The sequence below is a fragment of the Trichosurus vulpecula genome, chromosome 1 (genome assembly GCF_011100635.1).
Source record: "Trichosurus vulpecula isolate mTriVul1 chromosome 1, mTriVul1.pri, whole genome shotgun sequence".
In the NCBI taxonomy this organism is placed as follows: Eukaryota; Metazoa; Chordata; class Mammalia; order Diprotodontia; family Phalangeridae; genus Trichosurus; species Trichosurus vulpecula.
In genome coordinates, this window is record NC_050573.1 from 79623513 (window position 1) to 79646331 (window position 22819).

The 22819-nt window shown below is 41.4% G+C and overlaps 1 pseudogene; it reads left to right on the forward strand.

Moving 5' to 3' along the window:
• Window positions 1-7762: 7762 nt before the first annotated feature.
• On the forward strand, window positions 7763-21105 carry LOC118833578 (annotated as a pseudogene).
• Window positions 21106-22819: the final 1714 nt, after the last annotated feature.

The window sequence follows — 22819 nt, forward strand, 5'->3', positions numbered from 1 at the left end:
ATAGGAAAATTTGAGGAGGAACAGAACATTTTCAGCTGGGGAATCAAAAAAATGGCACCTAAAATAGTTCTTGTAGAAAGAGAAGTGTTACAGTAGATGAAGGGAGAGTGTTCAAGATCTAAGGGTACTGCCTGGACAAATGCACAGAGGTGAGAGATGGCATGAAAATTGGGGAACAGCTAAAATAGCACTGTTTGACTGCATGGCTGTATAAAGGAGCATCATGTGAAACAAGATTGGAAAGGGAGGGTGACACTAGTCTGTGGAGGACCTTGAATGCCAGACAAAGAAATTTGTATTTTTGGACAGTAGGTGCCCTGAAAAGTTTTGAACAGAAATATGATATGGTAAGATCTATGCATCATTAGTCAGTCAACAATCATTAATTTAATGCCTGTGATACGTCTGTGCTAAGTACCTGGGATACAGAGAAAGGCAAAAACAATCTCCATCCTTAAGGAGCTCACTTTCTAATGGTGGGACAGCATGTAAATACCTTTGGACACATAAAACATATGGACAGTGGATAGAAAGTATTCTCAGAGAGGTGGCACAGAAACTAGCAGAGTTTTGTCCAGATAACTTGCTGGTCATAGCAAACACTTTTTCAACACCCCAAAAACCATCTTTACACATGGACATTGCCAGGTGGCCAATATCAAAATCAGATTAATTTCATCCTTTACATCCAGAGGTGGAGAAGCCCCATACAACTCTATACAAGATCAGGAGCTGACTGTGGCTCAGATCATGAGCTTCTTATTATAAAATTCATACTGAAGTTTAAGAAAGGGAAAATCACAAGACTAGAGATATAGGTATAACCTAAATATATCCCTTATGAATATGAAGGGAAAGTGACTCGTAGATTTAAGGGATTAGATCTGTTAAAGTGCCTGAAGAACTCTAGACTGAGTTTGCAATATTGTATTGGAGGTATCAACAACAAAAACATTCAAAGAAAAAGCAAAGTGAGAAAGCAAAGTGGCTGCCTGATGAGGCTCCACAAATAGCTAATGCACCATAGGTTTTTGGCCCATAAATAGCCTTCAGGGCATTATAAAAGCTCTCTGGATTGTTGCTATCAGAACAAAACTGAATTTCATCTGTCTTCTTACTGAGCCAAGAATCCTGCATCTCTCTAAAATTCACTTTTACTTTACTTTTGATGCAATTAAATGCTGCTGCCTTAGATATGGACGAACTATCCTGCTGGTAAACCCTGTGGAGTTCTCATTTTTCATTTAGCTGCTTCTGAATTTCCCCATCAATTTTATCAAACCAGTCTTGAAGTTTGCAAGTGTTCTGACCCAGATGAGCAAATGCAGTGCAAATCACTGAAAGCTCCCCACTCCTTTTCTGCTCCACCGTTGCCAACTGTGGGTTTATTCAACTTTCCCTCCAAGTTAGCAACAAAGTGTTCTCTCTCAGAGAAGAGCTCTAATTTGCTGACATTAATTCTTCTGGTAGTCATTTTATATTAGGGCCACAGCTTTTGTTGAATGTGAATCCTTAGCTTAGAGAGGATAAGTTCATGATCAGTCCAGCACTCTTCACCACGTATTGACTTTGTCATTCTCACATCCTGTCTGTCTCTTCTCCTTACAATCACATAGTCTATTAAATGACAATGTTTGCTGCGAGAGTGCATCCATGAAAGTTTATTGCATTTAAATAAATGGAAGACAGTATTAGTGATGAGGTCATGTGATGCACAAGTGTTCAGTAGTAAGTTACCATTGCTGTTGGTGTTTCCAATTCCATCCTCCCTAGGACTCCCAGCTAAGTCTGTTAGTCTGAGCCTACTCTACCATTAAAGTCATTCAGAATTATAGGCTTGAACTCTTTTTGGCATATTGATGATAAGGGTCTCCAGGGCTTCATAAAAATTGTTCTTTGGTCTCATCAGGGTTTGTCGTGGTGGGAGCATAGGCACTGATCATGGTGGTGTGACATTTTCTTATAAGTGGCAATTACATTGTCATGAGTCTGTCATTTACTCTTTTTGATAGACATACAAACTTGCTGACTAGATTAATTTTGATTGCAAAACCTACACTAACCTCACAGTGCTCCCCTTTACTGTGGCCACATTGATTATTGATAAGGACATGATCCAAGAAAAATGGGTCGAACATTTCCATGGTGCTCTCAATAGACCATCATCAATCAATGATGAAGCCATTGATCATTTACACCATTGAAGTCAATCCCTCCCTTGCTGAAGTTCCAATTGAAGAAGAGGTTTTGAATTCCATTTTGTGTGGCAAAGCACCTGGTGCTGATTCTATTCCAGCTAAGATTTACAAGGTAGGGGCTCCATTGCTCATACAAAAGCTGACTGAAAGTTTCTGGGTTATATGGCAAGAGGAGATTATTCCCCAGGAGGTTAAGAATGTCTCCATTGTCCATCTCTATAAAAGTAAAGGAAATAGATTGTCCTGTGACAATCACAGGCAGGGTCTCTCTCTTAGTCATCGCTGGCAAGATTCTTGCAGCAGTCCTTCTTAATAGGCTGATCCTTCCTCTGGAAAATAGTCTTCTGACTGAGAGCTGGTGTGGCTTCAGAAAGGGCCAAGGAAAGGTCCATATGATGTTTGATGCCTGACAATTCCAGGGGAAATGCCAGGAGCAGAACAAAGGTCTGTACATAGTATTTGTAGATCTGACCAAAGCCTTTGATACTGTCATTAAGGCTTATGGAAAATTATGTCAAAATTTGAATGCCCAGAAAATTTCATCAGCATTGTATGTCAATTTCATGATAGCACACTTTCCCAGATTCTGGATAATGGACAAGGCTCTCAAACTTTCCCAGTCTCCAATGGCATGAAACAAGGCTATGTACTTTCTCCATGCTTTTTAGCATGATGTCAAATGCCTTCACTGAGGACAAACACAGCATCAAGGTCAGCTACCACACAGATAGCTGAGGAAAGATGGAAAGCAAAAGGAAAAGGAGAAAGGGAAAGATACATCCTATCAAATGCAGAATTCCAGAGAATAGCAAGGAGATATAAGGAGGTTTCCTTAAATGAACAATGCTAAGAAATAGAAGAAAACAACAGAAGGGAAAGACAAACAAATCTCTTCAAGAAAATTAGAGCGATTAAGGAAATGTTCCATGCAAAAATGGATGTGACAAAAGACAAAAAGAGTAGGGACTTAACAGAAGCAGAAGAGATTAAGAAGAGGCAAGAATATACAGAAGAATTTTATAAGAAGGTTCTCAACATTACTGACAACCATGGTGGTATGGTTATTGATCTAGAGCCAGACATCCTGGAGAATGAAGTCAAGTGGGCCTTAGAAGGCATTGCTAAGAATAAGGCTAGTGGGGGTGACAGAATTCCAGATGAGCTATTTAAAATCCTTAAAGATGAAGCTGTTAAACTGTTGCAATCAATATGCTAGCAAATTTGGAAAACTTAACAGCGGCCACTGGGTTGGAAAAGATCAGATTATGTACCAGTGCTAAAGAAGGGCAATGACAAAGAATGTTTAAATTACCAAAAAAATAGTACTCATTTCATGGGCATGCAAGGTTATGCTTATGATTCTGCAAGCTAGACTTAAGCAATTATGTGAACTGAGAATTACCAGAAGAGCAAGCTAGTTTTCAAAAGCAGAAGAACTAGAAACCAAATTGCCAGCACTCACTGGATTATGGAGAAAACAAGGGATTTCCAGAAAAAAAATCTACTTCTGCTTCATTGTCTACATTAAAGCCTTTAATTTTGTGGATCACAACAAAATGTGGCAAGTCCTCAAAGAGACGGGAGTACCAGACCATCTTGCTTGTCTCCTGAGGAACCTGTGTGCTGGTCAAGAAGCAACAGTTAAAACTGAACATGGAACAACTGATTGTTTTAAGATTGAAAAAGGAGAACAACAAAGCTGTATCTTGTCACTTTATTTAACTTATACGTACATGAAAATCTGGCATCATGAAAATGTCAGATTGGATGAATCAAAAGCCAGAAGGTTGCTGGGAGAAATATCAACAGTCTCAGATATGCAGATGATACCTTCTGAAAGCAGAAAGTGAAGAAGAATTAAGAAGACTGTTGGTGAGGGTGAAATGGGAGAGTGTAAAAGGCTCTGGGAGTTTAATGTAAAAAAAAAACTAAGATCATCTGTAATTCATTTACTTTTTGCTTTATAAATTTGGATGATATAGCATTTGGTGCATATACATTTAGTTCTGATATTACCTCATGATCTGTTGTAGTTTTCCTGCGTATCTCTTTTAATTAATTCCTTTAACTTTGTTTGTGACCATGATTGCTACATATACGTTTTTATTTCTTGTATCAGATGAACCAAATATATTCTTCTTCCACCTTCTTTGTTTACTCTATCTGTGTCTCATTTTTAAATGTGTTTCTTGTAAACAACATATTGTTAGGTCCTGGTTTTTGATCCATTCTTCTGTCCATTTCCATTTTATGGGTGAGTTCATCCCATTCCCATTCAACATTACACTTTCTAATTTTGTATTTCCCTCTCTCCCATTTTTTCTCCACTGTTTATCCTTCTCTCTGTCTTTTTACCCTATCCTTCCTCAGAAGTCTAATTTACTTCTGACTACTGCCTCCCTAATCCTCATATCGTTCTAAGAGTCCCTCCCTTATCCTATCCCCTTGCTCTTCTATTGCTCAATAAGTTAAGAAGGATTTAATACCCAGCTAGATGTCTTTGTTGTTCCTTCTTAAACTCAGTTCTGATGAGAAAAGTTTCCCATGCAGCCCACCCTATACTTCATCCTCTTCTCCACTATAAAAGTTCTTTCATTCATGCCAATTTTGTGTGACATAATTTGCTCCATTTTATCTTTCTCTGTCCAATTTTATTTTTTATGATCATCCCATGACAATTAATTCAAACCCAAACCATCTGTCTATGTGTACTCTTTCCAACTACCCTAATAATGATAATATTTTTCAGAGTTATAGGAACAGTTTAATGTCATTAAGTCCCTTATAATTAATCTTTCATGTTTACCTTCTTATGTTTCTCCTGATGCTTGTATCTATGATTCAGATTTTCTCTTCAGTTCTGGATTTTTTCCGCAAGAATGCCTGAAAGTCCTTTAATTCATTATATTTCCATTTTCCCCCTTGAAGGATTACACTCTCCTGTACTGGGTAGGTTAATCTGCGAATTCAGCTTCTTTGCTTTTTAGAATATCATTTTCCATGCCTCATGGTCTTCTAAAGTAGAAGCTGCTAAATAGTGTGTTATCCTGATTGTAGCTCTACCATATTTGAATTGTTTGTTTCTAGTTACTTGTAATATTTTCTCCTTGACCTGGGGGCTTTGAAACTTAGCTATAATGTTCTTGTGCATTTTCTTTTTTGGATCTCTTTCAGGCAGTGATCAGTGGATGTTTTCAAAAACAACTTAAAAACTACATCTTTTTTGTACAATTTCTTAATTTCTCTCAGTATCCCTCCCTCTCACAGAGAGATATACCATAGAACAAGAATATCTATTAAAGAAAAATATGGGAAGAGGAAAAAATATCAAAAGTGATCAATTTATCAAAAACAGTCTGAAAATGTATACACTATTGTATGACTGTGGACCTCCCACCTCTACAAAGAAATGGAAGGATGTGACTTCTCACATCTCTTCTTTGGGGCCATTTTTTGGGGGGAAGGGATTCAGAAATATTCACTTAATTTTTTTTAAATTTTCAAGGGCAGGGATAGAAGGACAGAGAGGAAAGGAAGAAGAGGAAGTTGGATGAATAAGGGAGTGAGGAGGATGAAGATGGAAGGAGGGAGAGGGGAAGAAGAGAATGGGAAGGGGAGAGGGAGGGTCTGATGTGGAATTAAGAGGCCAGAGGAAGAGGAGGATCTCTCTCTTGACCAGTCTGGGCAGGCTGGGGGCTGAGGCTCACCTGTGGACAGGCCCCTCCCTGGGCTTCCTTTGAATGGGCACCAGCCTTCCTCACAACAGAAGCCAAACCAGAATCGCACCTTCAGACCCCAACCCCAGGGTCCACCCAATCCATTGGCTTTCATAGCCTGTAGAGGCCTCACTATCTCTGGTCCTCTGGTTGTTGCCACTGCCCACTGCATCACCTGCCTGGTCAGGAACAATGCACAGGGCAGCATACCCTCTAGAAGTGAGTGGAGGGGCTGTGCTAAGTTCTGAGTCCAGAGGACCCAAAGGACAGGAAGGGGCAGGGCTAAAAGAAAAGGAGAGAGAGGTAAAATGTTGAGGGGAGGGGGCTGGGGGACAGAGGGCACCTGGTGGAGGGGCCATGACTAGATTGGAGGAGAGGAGAGTGGGTGTGGTTAAGGGGAGAATCCTGTCTTAGCAACAGCAAAGAGATCCCTTCAATTCCCCATCTGATAAGCCATTTGATCCTCCCTCTGTCTGTGGGTTGAGAGCTCCAGAAGCAGCCTCTGCTTTCACGGCCGCAGCTTATACCACCACCCTGGGGTTGGGGCCAGACTGTGCTCCTCTCTCACTGTGACCTGACAGACCTTTCTTACTGACCTTCTAAGTTTTCTTTTGCATTTATAGGTTGAGAAGTCTGGAAACCACCACAGCTGCCAGTGATACAGTTCCCTGAGGTGTGCACCAGGTTTGCTAGGGACTGTTCTATGCTGTCACAGCCCACATTAGACTGCACTCCTCTCCCAGCCTGGTGCAACAGACCCTTCCTGTTCACCTTCCAGGTTGTCTTGGGCTTGAAATTTGTTTCACTTTGTCATTTTGTGCTCTCTGCTGCTCTAGAATTTGTTTAGAGTCATTTTTACAGGTATTTGGAGGGGTTTAGGGAGAGTTAAGGCAAGTTCCTGCTTTATTCCACCATCTTAGCTCTGCTCCCACAGACTTCCTTGAGTAAAGAATAGAACAGTGATTAGCAGGAGAACTGGACTTCCAAACTTGGCTCATTACAGACCAGATGACAGAACAGAGTGAAATCATATATAAAATATAAAATCGATGTTTGATTTTCCTATACTATTTACAGAAGACATTGACAGATAGGAGGAAACACATTTTTACAAACAAATTCATAAAAGAGTAACTGAGGAAGGCATACAGATAAATTTAGGTGATAAAATCCACACTAAAGCAGTAAGATAGTAAGACAGTAAAAGTAAGATAAAATCTAAGGTTAACCATGGAGATAATGATTTCTTTCAACATGACCACTCTTGGCAATTTCTTAGGGGTGTAAATATTGGGAACTGAGTAACATGCTGCTCCCCTCCACCTGTACTTGTGTCTTCAGTGGTCTCTTAGTGACCATTCAAATCTGTGCCTTCTTTTTTCTCACTTTTGTTCTCCTTTTCCTTGGCCTATTTCTTCTATTTTTCCCCAATCAGAAATCAAGCTACTGTATACATAGACAAGGATCAAAGGGCTCATAGATCTCTCAACCAATCGCCTTTCCCCAAATGCACAGAAAAGATAGGCAATGGGAGATGTTACTAGAATCCTGGAAGTAGAGGATATAACGTGGAGCCAGTTCTGGGTGATCTGAGATTTAGGTGAGTTCATGAGGAGATTCTTCCCTTTATTCCCAACATCACGTTTGACACCTTAGTCCCTCTGTGGATCGATCATGAGAGAGAACTAGCAGCAGAGCATCCTGCCTTCCTTCTAAATGGCGATTGGAGACACAGGAGCCTCCCCCCATATCTGGTTAACCAGGGGGGCCTCAGACTGAACAATTCCCTTCTTGATTTTTTTTCTTTCCTATATACCTTCACTATTCTTGAGTTTCTATCTACCTAAAATGTTCCTTGGCATGAGTGGACCTCTTTGTACATGGGGCAGAAGGAATGCATACAAGTTGGAGTGGAGGGGCATTCTTAAGCGGTCCTCAGGCTCCTTCCTCCATAGAGAAAGATCTGGTATAATTTCAAGGTGAGTGATCATCACCCCGCACTCATATGGTCATTTCTATCTCTTTCATAGATAACACCACCACTCTCTTTGTCACAATCACAGTATGGTATCTTTGTTATATTAAAGCTCCTTCATGTCCTTGTCATAGCTACTAGTGTCCTTTGTTTTTATCACAGCCAATACCCACATTCTTATCACAATCATAGTCCTCCTGTGTCCCTCCTATACAATGGTTCTCCTGTGTCACAGAAAGTCATTGAGCCCTTGTGTCAATGTCTCAGATATCGACCCACTTCCCCATTATAATCGTTTGTCCTCTGATGTTTAGTTCCCTACCACAGTCACTAATCCCTCTTCCTCCTACCTGTGTCCTCTCCCAGGTGTGATGGAAATTCTCAGTCCTTTTGGAGCCTTCTTTTTCCTTCTCATCATGATGCCTAAAATGGCCTTAGGTAAGTATTTGCTTCTGTTTATTTGGTTTCTTCTGGCCTAGAACAGGTGCTTTGAAGGCTGACAGTTGAGTGTATAGAGATTCTGTCCTACCCTCCACATTCTCCCAAGTCATACCCCTGATATTCTTCTACTCCTTTCTTGGGATTTTCTTAACTTCCCTATGCTCTCTCTGCTAGGGCTTTTTCATTATCCTCATAATCTATTCCCTTCTTCTTTACTTCTCTCTCTCTGAAATCTCCCACCATACTTCTTCCCTCCCCATCCTATTTCAAGGTTCCTTTCTTTTGTCCCTTTTACATACTGAAATTTGACCCTATTTCTGCTCTGCTGTTCTCCTCTTTGACCTCTTATCCCCTCTTTCTGCCTGATTGAACAGGGGACTTCTCAGTGATTGGCCCTGCAGGACCCATCCAGGCCTCACTTGGGGAAGAGGCAGAGTTATCATGTTACCTGTCCCCACCTCAGAGTGCTCAGCACATGGAAGTGATGTGGTTGCAATCCACTCAGATGGTACATCTCCATCAAGATGGAGAGGATAATTTGGTAGACCAGGCCCCCAAAGGAGGGTGGAGCTGGTGAGAGATGCTATCACAAGTGGAAATGTCACCCTGAAGATATGAGATGTGAGACTCTTGGATGCAGGAAACTACACATGTCTCATCTCAGTTGATTTTAACCAAAAGCAAGCTGGCATGGAGCTGAGGGTCTTAGGTAAAGAGCTGGGCCCTGGACTGGGCATGTTTGTGTGCATATATGGGTGTGGTATGGGGTGGGGGAACTTCCTTCATATTTCTGTGATTCCTGGAATCACAGGATATCTTAGTTGAAAGGGATCTCAAAGGCCATCTACTCCAATACCTCTGTGAACAAGAAATGTCTCTCTACACGCCCAGCAGGTCCCTATTTTCATTTGGGTTGTATTCTTTGCCCCTCAGCTGGTGCCTTATACATGAAAAATAATTAATGAATGCTTGTTGAATTTAATAGAACTTCCAGCCTTTACTTAAAGACTTCTAATGAGAAGGCATGTTACTTCCCTGAGGGAGGCAGCCCTTTCCACTTCTGAATAAATTTCAACATTAAGTAGTTTTTTCTGACATCAAACTTAAATCATCCTCTCTGCAGCTTTCACCCTTACTACAAGTCCCATAGGGACAATCAGAACAAGTGTAATTCATTTTCCAAGTCCTAGTTCTTCCAACCTGTAAACAATTATCATGCACTGGCTAAGTCTTCTGTTCTCCAGGCTATGATAATCACCAAACTGGAAGAATGAGATCGCTAAACTTTAGCAGTTTTGTTTTATGGCATAATCTCAAAGCTATTCACCATCCTGGTCATCCTCCTTTGGATTCCCTTGGATTATTTGCCAGCTTTTCTCTGGGAATTTCCATATTCTTTCCATTCCAAAGACTTCAGACTCAACAGCCTTGGGACATGGGACAAAAGGAGCATGATAGCCATTGCTAAGATTTGGAGAGCACATAAAAAGAGAAAATCCAAACATTCTCTTTAAGAAGATTTGCTGAGAAGGGAAAGAAGGAAATTGGGAGAAAAAAAAGAAAGAAAGCTACAAAGGGAAGGAACTGCAATGGGAGGTTGTAGGAAGAGGAACATCATTTTTGTACTTCTTTTTTTTCCCCTTCCTCCACACACATATTTTATACAAATGCTCCTCCCTAGGCTTATTTCTCAAGGCCATAGCAATCAAGCACATATAGACAGACTGGAACAATACTGCCTGATGGGTAGCTATGGGGGATGATGAAGAATAGTACCTCTCAAACTAATGTGGGCTAGGAACCCTTTGGGGCTTGAGAAATATGGACAATCTCTAAACTCTGGTCCCAGAGACCTGAGGCATAGGATAACCCTAAGGTAAGGTGGGTTAGGGGCAGGGAGTGGGAGTACAGTGAGGAGAATCAAGACTGTTTTGATACTGCATTTTATGTTGTTACAGAATCACCCTTGGCTTGAATCCAAATCACATTAGGATGACTTCAATTTTAGGTGGCAACATGACACTGGATTTGTTGTCAAAGGACTTAGATTCAAGTCTTGACTCTCCTATTTAGTATGTGAGTGGGCTTAGACTAGTCATTTCATTTCTACAGGCCTCAGTCCCTCTTTTGTAAAATGTAGGAGTTGGACTAGTTGGTCTCTAAAGTCCCTTCTTGTTCTTCATTATTAATAAATGACAAAGATTCAGGGTGTAGTGGTTAGGGAACTGTATCCAGAATCAAAAAAAAAAAACAACTTTATTTCAAGTCCTACCTCAAATACTTACTGGCTGTATATTACTGGATAAGGGATTTTTTATCTGCCTCAATTTCCTTATCTGTAAAATTAGAAGGTTAGAGTTGATATCTAAATCTATGATCACACAAGAAGTATGATCATTTTGTATGTAGCTATTCTCTCACCTTAGTCTTCTAGAGTGAGACTGCTTTCATCTCTCTTCAGGATTTGAGGGTACCATTGAGGAACAGTGAAGGCATCTTTTTCTAATGTTTTCAGCTTGGGTCCTCATCCCATTATGCTCTCCCCACTGTTAATTGCTGGTGATTAGTGCCCCAGTTCCATTTAAGCAATTAATATCAACTAGCTTTTAAAAATACTGCAAGAACATAAATAGAAATATTTCCTCCCAACACCTGGGATTCAATCTTCCCTGTCCCACCTCAGTCCCTGGGGGGGGGGTAGAATCAAACTTAAGACAGTTACTACATAGCATTGTTTCCACCAAATTGACTTCCAAATATAAAATAGCCTATGGATGGATGAGTCCACATCTATCTAACAACTGGCCCAGGTCATTTTGGTTCTTTGGGACTTTACTTTTCACTGTATGACTTCTGGCAAATCTTTGCATAGGCTCTAGCCCCCAGAGACCATGATAGTATCTTTTGAAGTTCACAGGATTGTAGCCATCTCCAAGACTCCTTCACCTAAAAGAAGGAAAGAAAGCACCCTACAGAGACAGAAGCAATAGCACAGCTGGGTCTGCTCAGTCTCAAGGTAGCAAACAGCCCCAAATCCCTATTCTACCTAGAGGTCCACAGCAGCTCTTTCTTCTGGAACACCAGTTGCAAAAGGGCAAATTTAGGCTCGATGTATTGAAAAACTTCTCAACAATTAGAGCAATAGCAAAGGGAAATTGGCCCTGTAGGAGGTAGTAAGCTACCCATTCCTGTGAGTCTTTACACAAAGACTGGATGATCACTTGTAGGGAGAGTCTTAGAGGAGATTCTGATTTAAGTGTGTGTTGAACAAGATTGGCCTGTGAGTTCCCTCTTATCTCTGAGATCTTCTCAGTATAAACCTATCCAAAAAGTATACAGAATTGGCCCCGTATTATCCCACTTGTACTCCATGTTGTCCTCATTAATGGAGCCTAATGTTGTAGCTAACAAAGGGTGCTAACTCCAGCTGGCATGGTCTAATCTGGCAATGCAGAAAGGGGATATGGACATGGTAATGCTGTTGGTAGAAGTGAGAGATTGTCTGCTATAGGGCACAAAGGTTGGGGCAGGGAACAACCACAACTGGAAGGGCTGAGAATCTGGCGACATCTGTGGCTTTGTTCTCTACATGGGAGCATGGGAGGGAAGACGGGGAGAAAAGATGCTGTATGGATTCTCATGAGAGCCCTGGTTCTGATATTTATGTGTAATTGTGTTTTAGGTGAAGAATCTTTCTTACCGTTTATGGACCTAGGATTATTTATATTCCTTATTTGCTGTGTTGTTTTGGCGGTGTTGCTTGGTTGTTTTTTTATGTTTTCAAAAGGTAATTATCAGAGGAAACTGGGGAAAGGGCTTCCTGTCTGGTTAATCGGGCATGATTGGTCCGGGAGGGGACAAGACTTTGCAACCCTGAGTCTTAGGAGTATCACTTTTGCCTAGTCCTTGATCACGTGTTCTGGAGTACTCATGCCCCAACACCAAGCCCTTCAAGGTCACTCAGCCCCAAATGCCCAGCCTTAGCACCCTGCTCCTCCCAACTCCCTTTGTAGTCACCTAACCCCATGAATTTCCTTCCTGCACCATGTTCCTAATTCATGGCTTTATTTCACCATTCCTTCATCATATGTGGGTGAAGAATTTACCAAGTGCAAATCATGTGTCATGTTGTGGTTGTCGTCGTTCAGTCACTATGGTCATGTCCAACCCTTCATGACCCCGTTTGGAGTTTTCTTGGCAAAGACACTGGAGGAGTGTGCCATTTCCTTCTTCAGCTCATTTTACAGATGAGGATTTGAGGCAAACAGCATTAAGTGACTTGCCCAGGGTTACCCAGCTATTTAGTGTCTGAGGCCAGATTTGAACTCAGCTCTTCTTGACTTTAGCCTGAGGACATCATACATTGTACCACTTCTTCTGGACCATATAGAAATACAACTATTTCCTCCCGTCCAGTCCCAATTGCTGTCCTGGATAAGGTTGGAGAAGTAGGAGTCTGAATAAGGATTAGTTATGATGCCTTAAAGTAATTGAAAAAAAAACTTTAAATCACTGAGCATTTTTAACATACTGCTGTGTACTTTGCTTTATGGTCTGGGCTGGAGAAAGAATTAAGAAAGGTAAGACTTGCCTTCATGAAGCTGACAGTTAAAGTGGGAGTGAGTCATGCATACAAATGCGAGATAAGAACAAAGGGATATCCAGGCAACAAATTTCAAGAAATCTGAGGAGGGAGAAACCACTTTTACCTGGTTGTGGGAAGAAGTCAAGAAAGCTTCAAAAATGAGATGGCCCCTGAGATGGGCCTTGAAGGAAGAATGGACTGAGACAGAGGTAGGTGAAGCTTAGAGACTATTCTCATCTCAGTAGTGAAACTAAGAAAGGAACAGGGCAGGATGAGTAGGAAGAGCAAAGATTAGTACAGTTTGGCAGGAACATTGGATATATAAATCAATCACTGAACAAAGAAAAAAGCATTTATTAAGTATCCATTGTGTGTCAGGCTCTGTTCTAGGGATGAAAAGAGAAAACAGAAATAGTCCTTACCCTCAAAGAGCTTGCTTTCCATCAGGAGAGCCAGTACACACCTCATAAACCTAAACACAAGAAATACAAGATAATTTTGGAGAGGCAGTATTAGCATCTGGGAGACATGATCTGGAAGGACGACATATGGCATTGTGCTGAGACTTGAAGGAAACTGGAGGTTATAAAAGGTAGAGTTTAGAAGACAGGGCTTTGCAGCCAAAGGTGACAGCCGATGCAAAGGCATGGAGATGGTAAGAGACAGTGATGACTGGACCTTAGAGCATTTGAAGGGGAGTCACGTATAATAAGTCTCCAAAGGTGGGGCCAGGTTGTAAAGGGTTTTAAATATCAAACAAAGGAGTTGATATTTGACCCAAGAGGAAATTGCTGTTGTTGTTCCATCATGTCTGACTTTTTGTGACCACATTTTGGGGATCTCTTGGGAGAGATACTGGAGTGGTTTCCCATTTCATTCTCCTGCTCATTTTACAGATGAGGAACTGAGGCAAACAGTTAAATGAGTTGCCCAGTGTCGCACAGCTGGTAATTATCTGAAACTGTATTTGAAGCAAGGAATACGAATCTTCTGAATTCCAGGACCAGCACTTTATCCACTGTGACACCTAGGGAGCCACTGTTAATATATAGAAGGTAGATATGTTTAGATGTGGGCTTTAGATGAGTGAAGGATGATTTGGAGAGAGGACACCTATGAAATACAGAGACCAATTGGGAGGCTCCAATAATAATCCAAGTAAAAGTTGATAAAGGCCTATATAAAGGTGTGATCATATGCATATGAACAGAGAAGGAGATTAATGTAAGAGATGTTTGGAATATGTGATATGTGGAGAGAGAGAGAGAGACAGAGAGAGAGAGAGAGAGAGAGAGAGAGAGAGAGAGAGAGAGAAATGGGCCAAGGATTATTCTGTAGTCTCCAACTTGTGTGATGGTAGTATTATTGACAGGAACAGAGAGGTGCAGAAGAAGCATTGATTTGTGGAGAAAGATAAGAGTTCTGCTTTTAACATATGAAATTTGTGGTGCTTACACGAACTTAAGTTTTAAATGTGCAAAAGATTGCTTGGTGATGCAGTCTTAGTGTCACAGAGAGAGACAAAGAACAGAGAAATACAGAGAGATACAAGTCATCTGTATAGAGAAAATAAATACATGGGAGCTGATGAAGTCACAAAGATTGAGAAAGTAGAGAGAGATCTGAGAAGGGTGCTCAGAAGAGTCCCCAAGCATACACTGACAGTTAGGAGGTAGGTCACCAATCATGACATAGCAAAGGAGACTGAGGAGTGCTTAGTCAGAACCAAGAGAGTGTAGCTAAGTCAGTCATAGCTGATCATCTTACAATATTGCTGTTACTTTATACACAGTGTATTTCACTTTGCATCAGCTCATGTAAGTCTCTCCAGGTTTTTCTGAGAACATCCTGCTCACCATTTCTTATAGCACAATAGTATAGTATTATATCACAATCACATACTACAATTTGTTAAACCATTCCCCAGATGATGAGTATTCCCTCAATTTCCAATTCTTTGCCCCCAGAAAAGAGTACTATGAATATTTTTGTACATATAGGTCCTTTTTCTTTTTTTGGTGTTTTTTTATATCTTTTGGGATACAGACCTAATAGTGGTATTGATAAGTCAAAGGGTATGCATGGTTTTATAGTCCTTTGTACAGAGTTCCAAATTGCTCCATAGAATGGTTGAATCAATTCACAACTCCACTAAGTGCATTAATGTCTCATTTTTCCCACATCCCCTCCACCATCCATCATTTTCCTTTTTTGTCCTATTAGCCAATCTAATAGGTATGAGGTAGTGCCTCAGAATTTTTACTTTACCTTTCTCCAATCAGTGATGAGTTAAAGCATTTTTTCATGTGGTTATAGATAGCTTTGATTTCTTCATCTGAAAACACATATTTTGATCATTTTTCAGTTGCAGAATCATTTTTATTTTTATATATGTTTGAGAAATGAGGCAAAGAACTGAGCTTTGCAAAGAACTTTGCTTCAGAATTTTTTTCACAGTTACTATTGCTAACTGTATTTCCCTCCATTCTGTTCCTGCCACACTTGTTCTATTCTCTCTCTCCTTTCACCCTGTCTCTCCTCAGAAGAATTATTTTTCTCACTAACCCCTCTCCAAATCTGCCTTTTCTTTTACCACCCCCTTTCTTTTATCCCCTTCATCTCCTGTTTTCCTTCAATGAGTGTGTATCTTTTTCTTTGAGCCAATTCTGATGAGCAAGCTTCACTTACCTCTCCCCTTTTCCCCTCCACTGTAAAAGCTTTTTATTACCTCTTTTATGTGAGATATTTTATCACATTTTGCCTTTCCCTTTCCCTTTCTCTCAGTATGTTCCTCTCTCACTGCTGAATTTCATTTATTTTTAGATATCATCCCTTCATATTCAACTCACATCTATGCCCTCTGTCTATACATAGTCCTTCTATCTGGACTAATAGTGAGAAAGTTCCTATGAGTTACAAGTATGTCTTCCCATGTGGGAATGCAAATAGTTTAACCTCATTAAGTCCCTTATGATTTCCCTTTCTGCTTTACCTTTTTATGTCTTTCCTGATTCTTGTATTTGAAAGTCAAATTTTCTACTTAGCTCTGGTCTTTTCATCAAGAATGCTTGAAAGTCCTCTATTTCCTTGAATGTCTTTTTTCCCCTGAAGGATCATATTCAGTTTTGCTGGGTAGATGATTCTTGTTTGTAATCCTAGCTCCTTTGCTTTCTGGAATGATGTATTCCAAGCCTTCTGATCCTTTAATGTAGAAGCTGCTAAATCTTGTGTTATCCTGACTGTGGCTCCATGATACTTGAATTGCTTCCTTCTGGCTGCTTCCAGTATTTTCTTCTTGACCTGAGAGATCTGGAATTCAACTATAATATTCCTGGGAGTTTTTGTTTTGGGATCTCTTGCAGGAGGTGATTGGTGGATTTTTTCGATTTCTGTTTCACCTTCTGGTCCTAGAATATCAGGGCAATTTTCCTTGATAATTTCTTGAAAAATGGTGTTTAGGCTCTTTTTTATTATTATTATGACTTTCAAGTAGTCCAAAATTTTTAAATTTCTCTCCTGCATCTATGTCTCAGGTCAGTTTTTCCAATGAGATATTTCACATTGTCTTCTATTTTTTTCATTCTTTTGGTTTTGTTTTATTATTTCTTGCTTTCTCATAAAGTTATTTCTTTCCATTTGATCCATTCTAATTTTTAAGGAATTATTTTTCTGCCCCTTTTCTATTTGACCAGTTCTGCTTTTTAAGGCATTCTTCTCCTCATTGGCTTTTTATACCTCTTTTTTACAATTTGGCCTAGTTTGTTTTTTAAGGTGTTATTTTCTTCAGCATTTTTTGTATGTGTCTCCTTTACCAAGCTGTTAATTCATTTTCCATGATTTTCTTACATCATTCTCATTTCTAGTCCCAATTTTAGAATTTGCTTAGATTCATGATTTAAAGATATTTGGGGGGTTGGGGGAGAGCTTTTACTCTGCCTTTACTCTGCCATCTTGCCTCTGCCTCTGAACACATTTTTAAAGATGAAGAATATCTGGGCATGTTTATAAGCAAAAGGATAGAGTGTAGAGGAGAGAGAGGAGGAGGAGAGGGAAGGACTGTGATGGCCATCTGCTGGAGAAGATGTATGTTTAAGTGAGATTGTAAACCCCTTAAAGTTGCTTCCCTAAGAAAAGCAGATCAAAGAACCTGTGCTGGCAGCTCTTTTTGGTCACTACAAATAGCATAACTTTGTAGTGGACTTATTCAATAATTTTTAATAACTTCTTCTGGATCTGTTCATCAGCACATGAGTAAGGACTGAAGAGGTAGATGGTGGCTTTAATCTAGAGATGGGTTTGTTAAATTATGATCTCCAGTAAGGCAAGGGAAAGGGATGAAAGAGCAGAAGACAGTATAATATTTAACCAATTAAAAATAGTCAAGATTAGGAGGGGAAGCAAATGAAGCTATGGTAGAGTTGATAGAAAAAGTACTAAGGGGAGGAAGGACTGGAACTAATGGCAAGGAACAGGATTAAGCTGAGAAAGATGTTCTTTGGAGTGAGGAAGATTGAGGTATAGAGAGAGATGGTATGATAGCTCTGATTTGATCATGGAATTTCAGAATTCTTGATCATGGAAATGGAAATTTGTGAGTGATGGCAAGGTCAAAGGTACTGCCATCTCTGCCTTTCTGTCACTGAGTTGGCATGGAGGACTAAATCATCGGAGTTGAGAAGGCTGAGAAACTGAGAGGCAAGAGTATTTGAAGGAATATCAACATATGTGTAATATGCCCTAGTATGTCAGGAGTTGGAGTTGACATGAATAATGTGAGCCAAATACTGAACTTATAGAGAAAGAAGGGAGAATGATCTGGCTAGTAGGTAACTGCCACCTGATTGATTTGTGTATTTGGATAGAATGAGACTCCGAAGAGGAGATTATTGAGTGTCCTATAACAGTAGAAAGTGGCAACGGGAGTGAGTAGTATTCTGACTCCCTCCCAAGTACAAACAAGATTGAGTAATATGAGAAAAGGTACAACCACTATTGAAAAGGATATCTGGCATTGAAAAGGAATGCTGTGTCCTCTAGAGAAGGCCAGAGTCATTAAGTACTAGAAGACGGGAGAAGAATGAAAGAAGACATCTATAACCAAAGCCATTTTGTGAATTAATTAAGGCACATGAAGCAAGAAAGAGGTCTAGGAGAAAGGAAGTGTTATGACCTGCCCCACCCTTTTCAGTTTCTCCTTCTTGCCCCAGTTCACCCCACTGTTTTTACTCCCATCTCCATGGACCCCACTGTTTGTACTCCCATCCCCATGGACCCCACTGTTTGTGTTCCCTTCTCCACGGAAATAATCCTGCCTCAGCTTGTCCTACTGTTTGTGTCCTCATCTCCACGGAAATCTAATTGTGTTCTTTCCCTTTAAATACTCTTTCTCTTTCTCTCTCTTTTTGATTTGAGTAATTACTTCGAGCAGATGCGGGCTTCAATAAATACACATCTAAATTTATATCTGGGTCTTGCTTGCTTTTTTTGGCACAACATTTCTGGTGGCCCCAGAGAGATTTGGTGTTGGCCTGTGGCACCCCCCCCCCCCCCCCCCCACCTCGGCCAGGTAGGGTCTTGCCCTCAGGTAGTGGGTGTCTCCTCGTCCCGATCTCTAGGGAAGCTGGCCTCTGAGACATTAATAATTGGCTTTTAAGGCAAATGTCCCAGAGCCCCAAGAGCTCACGAGGGAGGAGAACTAACCCACCCCCTGACACCAACCTGCCCTCTATTCGACTTTTGTGGATCCAGACTTCTAGGGGAACCAATCTCTGAGATGTTCCAGAGCCCCAGAGGGTAAGTTGAGTCAGGTTTATGTTTTCTGGTTTCTGGTAGGAATTCCCTTCTAGTTCTGGTGGAGATTCAGGGGCAGACGCAGCTTAAGCGGTCAGTGAGGCAGGGAGACCGACCTAATTAGTCTGACAGGCCTCCCTTCTGAAGAAGCACCGACCTCCTGGGCATGCGCTAAGATGTTAGGTCTCTGCCCATTCTGGTTTCTGGTATCTGTCCCGGGGTGTGTCTTTGTTTTGTGTTTGTGTTTTTTTGTCTGTCTATTTGTGCCTGTGCATGTGTGTGTCCATGAATGAGTAAGAGTAGCCTGTCAGCAGCTGCAGCATTGGGCAGTAAACTCCCCCCTTGCCCCTCTCTATCACACTGGCATTCCTGAAGAGGGAGTAGAGCAGGCTATGTGTCCGTAGTCTGGTTAAAGTTTAACACCATAAGGAGAAATACCCACAAATTAAAGTCAAGTTGTGGGGGGAGATTGATTTATGTAGAAGATAGGAGAAAACATGGTATTGAGAAAAGAAAGCCTGAGAAGAGTTAAGACTGAGTTCTCAGGGCTCTGGCATAACCTCTGCTCAAAAAAAAGGCAGAGTTATCTGAGCAGAAAGACTTAAAGGTAACCACTCAGGAGAAAAACTTAAAGGTACATGGGAGAAGTTCTTTTGAACTTCTCTGCACTAAAAAGTTTAAAGATAAGGAAGGGTTAACTCTTCCCTTAGATCAAAGGGGAAACTGCTAGAGAAGTATTTTAACCCTTTTTCTGCCTACATAAAGGGGAAAAAGTTTTTGTGTAATGGAACCCAACCAGAAAAGAAGTGAAAAGTGAAAAGTGAAGATGTGTCATTCCTAATTTAATGCTTAAGATAAATTAGAATTCATTTTACTGCTTGTCACTAAAGTTTATGGGAAAAGGAAAAGAGAGACTGTGATAAAAGTGGAAGATCAGTAAATTAAAAATCCTGAGCAAGCAGCTTAGAGTAAAAGGCTTGATAGGCTGAGTTAAAAACCCAATAGATGAAGTTATAGAGAGATGGAAGGGATTATGTCCACCCACCCTTTGGACTAGATCTGTGAGTAGGTTCTATTAAATTTAAAATGAATATTGGTTCAGTATGTCACTTTAAACAGGTGATTCCAAATTGTAATAGTATTCTTAATTGTAAAAGTATTTAGTATATTGATTGGCAAAAACAAACGTTTAATATTTCATATGTTAATTTTCTCAGCTGTGAAATTTATGTAAATGGTGATAAGATGAAGGTAGAAATACATCCAGTCAGATTGGTAATTAATTAGTTATGATTCTAAAGGTTTACATCTGTTTATGGTATTGTTGTATCTCTAAAATTAAGTTCATGTTGCTTGGTAATAACTGCTAAGTTCATCTATGTTGTTAGAGAAACAATTTCTCCAAAGTGTTGTTAGACTGACAATTGTATTGTTAAAATAATGAATGGATTAGAAAACTGTTAAGGCATTTTATATGACCATGTCTTTTAAAGAAGTTTAATTTAAGAAGTTATAAACTTCCAGGTTTTGTAGCAGCAGTTCTGGGAACCCTATTTATACAATAAGTTGTAAAAAGCCTGGAAGTGGACGTTTTACTGAAAGAAAGAGAACAGTGGAGTCAGAAACTAGCTGACCTCTGAACCTGGCTTTTAAAGTCAGTAGGACTAATTTTTAATAATTGGATTTTAGAATATTCTTTTAAAAATTAAAATATGATTGTGAGGTCCAGGTAAAAGGTTTTAAAAAGAAAAGGTATTTGTCAGATACTGCTATTATTGTCAAATTGTGATACCTGAAGACCATGGCGAGTCAGCCTCCCTGGACCTAGTCCCGACCTCCCCTCCTGATGCCCTCCCTTTCCCACCTGCTGAGTTCCTCCTTCATGAGCCTACCGAGTCAGCTTCTGAAAGCCCCCACCTGGACCACCTTTTTCCCTGGTCCCTGAGGTTTGGGCCAAATCTAACCCTCCTGGCTTCTAGCCACGACCTCTCCGGTTTCTATTCATCAGTATCCCATATCTTCTGAAGCCCGCAGGGGCATAGCTCTCTGCTTTTCTCTCCTCCAGTGATCCTCCCCCAGGACCCAGAAACTGCTTTTCTAGCCTCCAGATGGATTCGTTTTCTTTCCTCAGTAGCTCTCCATATTTCCCGCCTCAAGGAGGTTGGCATCCTTGTCCCGTGCCGGTCCCCCTGGAACACCCCTCTGTTTCCTGTTAAAAAGCCTGGCACTTCTGACTTTTGGCCAGTGCAAGATCCTTATACCCTCCTCAGCCTCTTGCCACCCAACCACACTGTGTACACTGTCTTGGACCTTAAGGATGCTTTCTTCTCCACTCCTTTGGCTCCCCTCTCAAGTTTCTCTTATCTACTGCCCGGGCCATCAACTCGGCGACTCCCCTGAAGCAATTGGCAACTGCCCAGCTGATGCCACTGCCTGGGCAGCATCCCTCTCCAAAGCTGCCCCACTTCTTCTTGTTTCAGACCCCCTCCCCTCTGCCACCCTTCCTCCCTCCTATTCACCCTTGGATGATTCCTTAGCGGCCAAAAGAAAAAAAGGGGGGGAAGGAGTGGTGGCATTTGGGAGACAGTCAAATTTTTGTCCCTGAGATCTTGGGGAGGGATTGGGTGGGAAGACTCTATCAGATCACACCCCTACGGGAGGAGCTACTTAGGGACAGATATTACATTCCCCACTTAGACAACATCCTTACCAGCACAGTCACTGGATATGGTCCTGCGCCCAAGTGAACGCAAAACAGACAGAGACGGTTCCACTGGGGGTAAGCCTGCAGGGGGCGCAACCTTAACCAAGGGAACATTGGGAAATGGATTTTGCTGAAGTCAAACCACTAGCAGCAGGTTTTAAATGTCTCTTGGTCTTTGCTGAAGAAAGAGACAGCCCCGGTAGTTGTAAAGAAACTCTTGAATGAATTGATTCCCGTTTTAGGCCTTCCCTTTAGCATTGGCTCAGATAATGGCCCTAGCTTTGTTCCCAAAACTTCTCAGGGTGTGCCCATGGCCCCAGAGCTCCCATCAAGTTGTATGAGCAAACTTCACCCTTGAAGAGTTTCAGGAGAACTGGGTCCTCTGGCCCTGCTCTGCAGCCGATGCACCCCTAATAAACTAGGTTTGACACCTTTGAAATTCTTTTTGGGAAATTCTTTTTGGGCGGCCCCCTCCTATTAACACTTCCCTTGTTACATTCCTACAGTGCGTTCAAGATACTGAGTCTCAGCTTCATAAATCTGTCCGGGAAGCCCAGCCTACTCCAAGTTCTGACCACCTCCACTGCTTCCAGCCTGGGGACTCTGTCCTAGTTTGAAAACATACAGCCTCTGATCTTGAGCCTAAGTGGAAGGACCCTTACACTGTCATCCTGACCACCCCGTCTGCATTCAAGGTCGGGCTCCATTCCTGTCTGGCTCCACCACAGCTGTGTGAAAGCAGCTACATCCACACAATGGAAGGCAGAGACCCTCGAGAACCCCCTAAAGCTAAGACTGTTCTGAGCCCCTTCTTAATCTTCCTATTAACCCCTTCCATGGTCCCTCCCAATCCCCATGCCCCCAAGCTAAGCTCTACTTGGGTAATCACTACAGGGAACAAATGGTCCTGGACTTTCCAAAGTTACAAAGACATACATCACCCCCTCAATGTCCCTTTTCCCAAGCCAAGCCCATTTGAGGCCCCACCAGCAGACGCAGGCTACCTGCTCTGTTATGCCCAACCACACATGCCTGCCCTTGTGTGACGGCCTACAACCTCCCCTCAACTGACCTTAGTGACTCCCTGTGTGTCCCAGCAGGCAGCATTAGGGGCCCAGACCATGCTCAGACCCGTTACTCCATATCTGTACGATCAAGTCCGACCCCTGGCACCCCAAACTCAATCTTATTTTCCGAAACCCTTTTGACCCTGCCTGGAGAGGCCCAGTCTCTCGGTGCCTGGGTCTCATCATTATGCCTTGGGATCACATAGGGTTTCCAGCAGAGACAGTAACCCTGACTGTGACCAAGAAGCCTTTACCAGATCCCCATCCCATTGGCCCAATAGGGGACCTGGCCATCCCTGCCCCATTAGGGAACCTAGCCATCCTTGCCCAAACACCTACTACT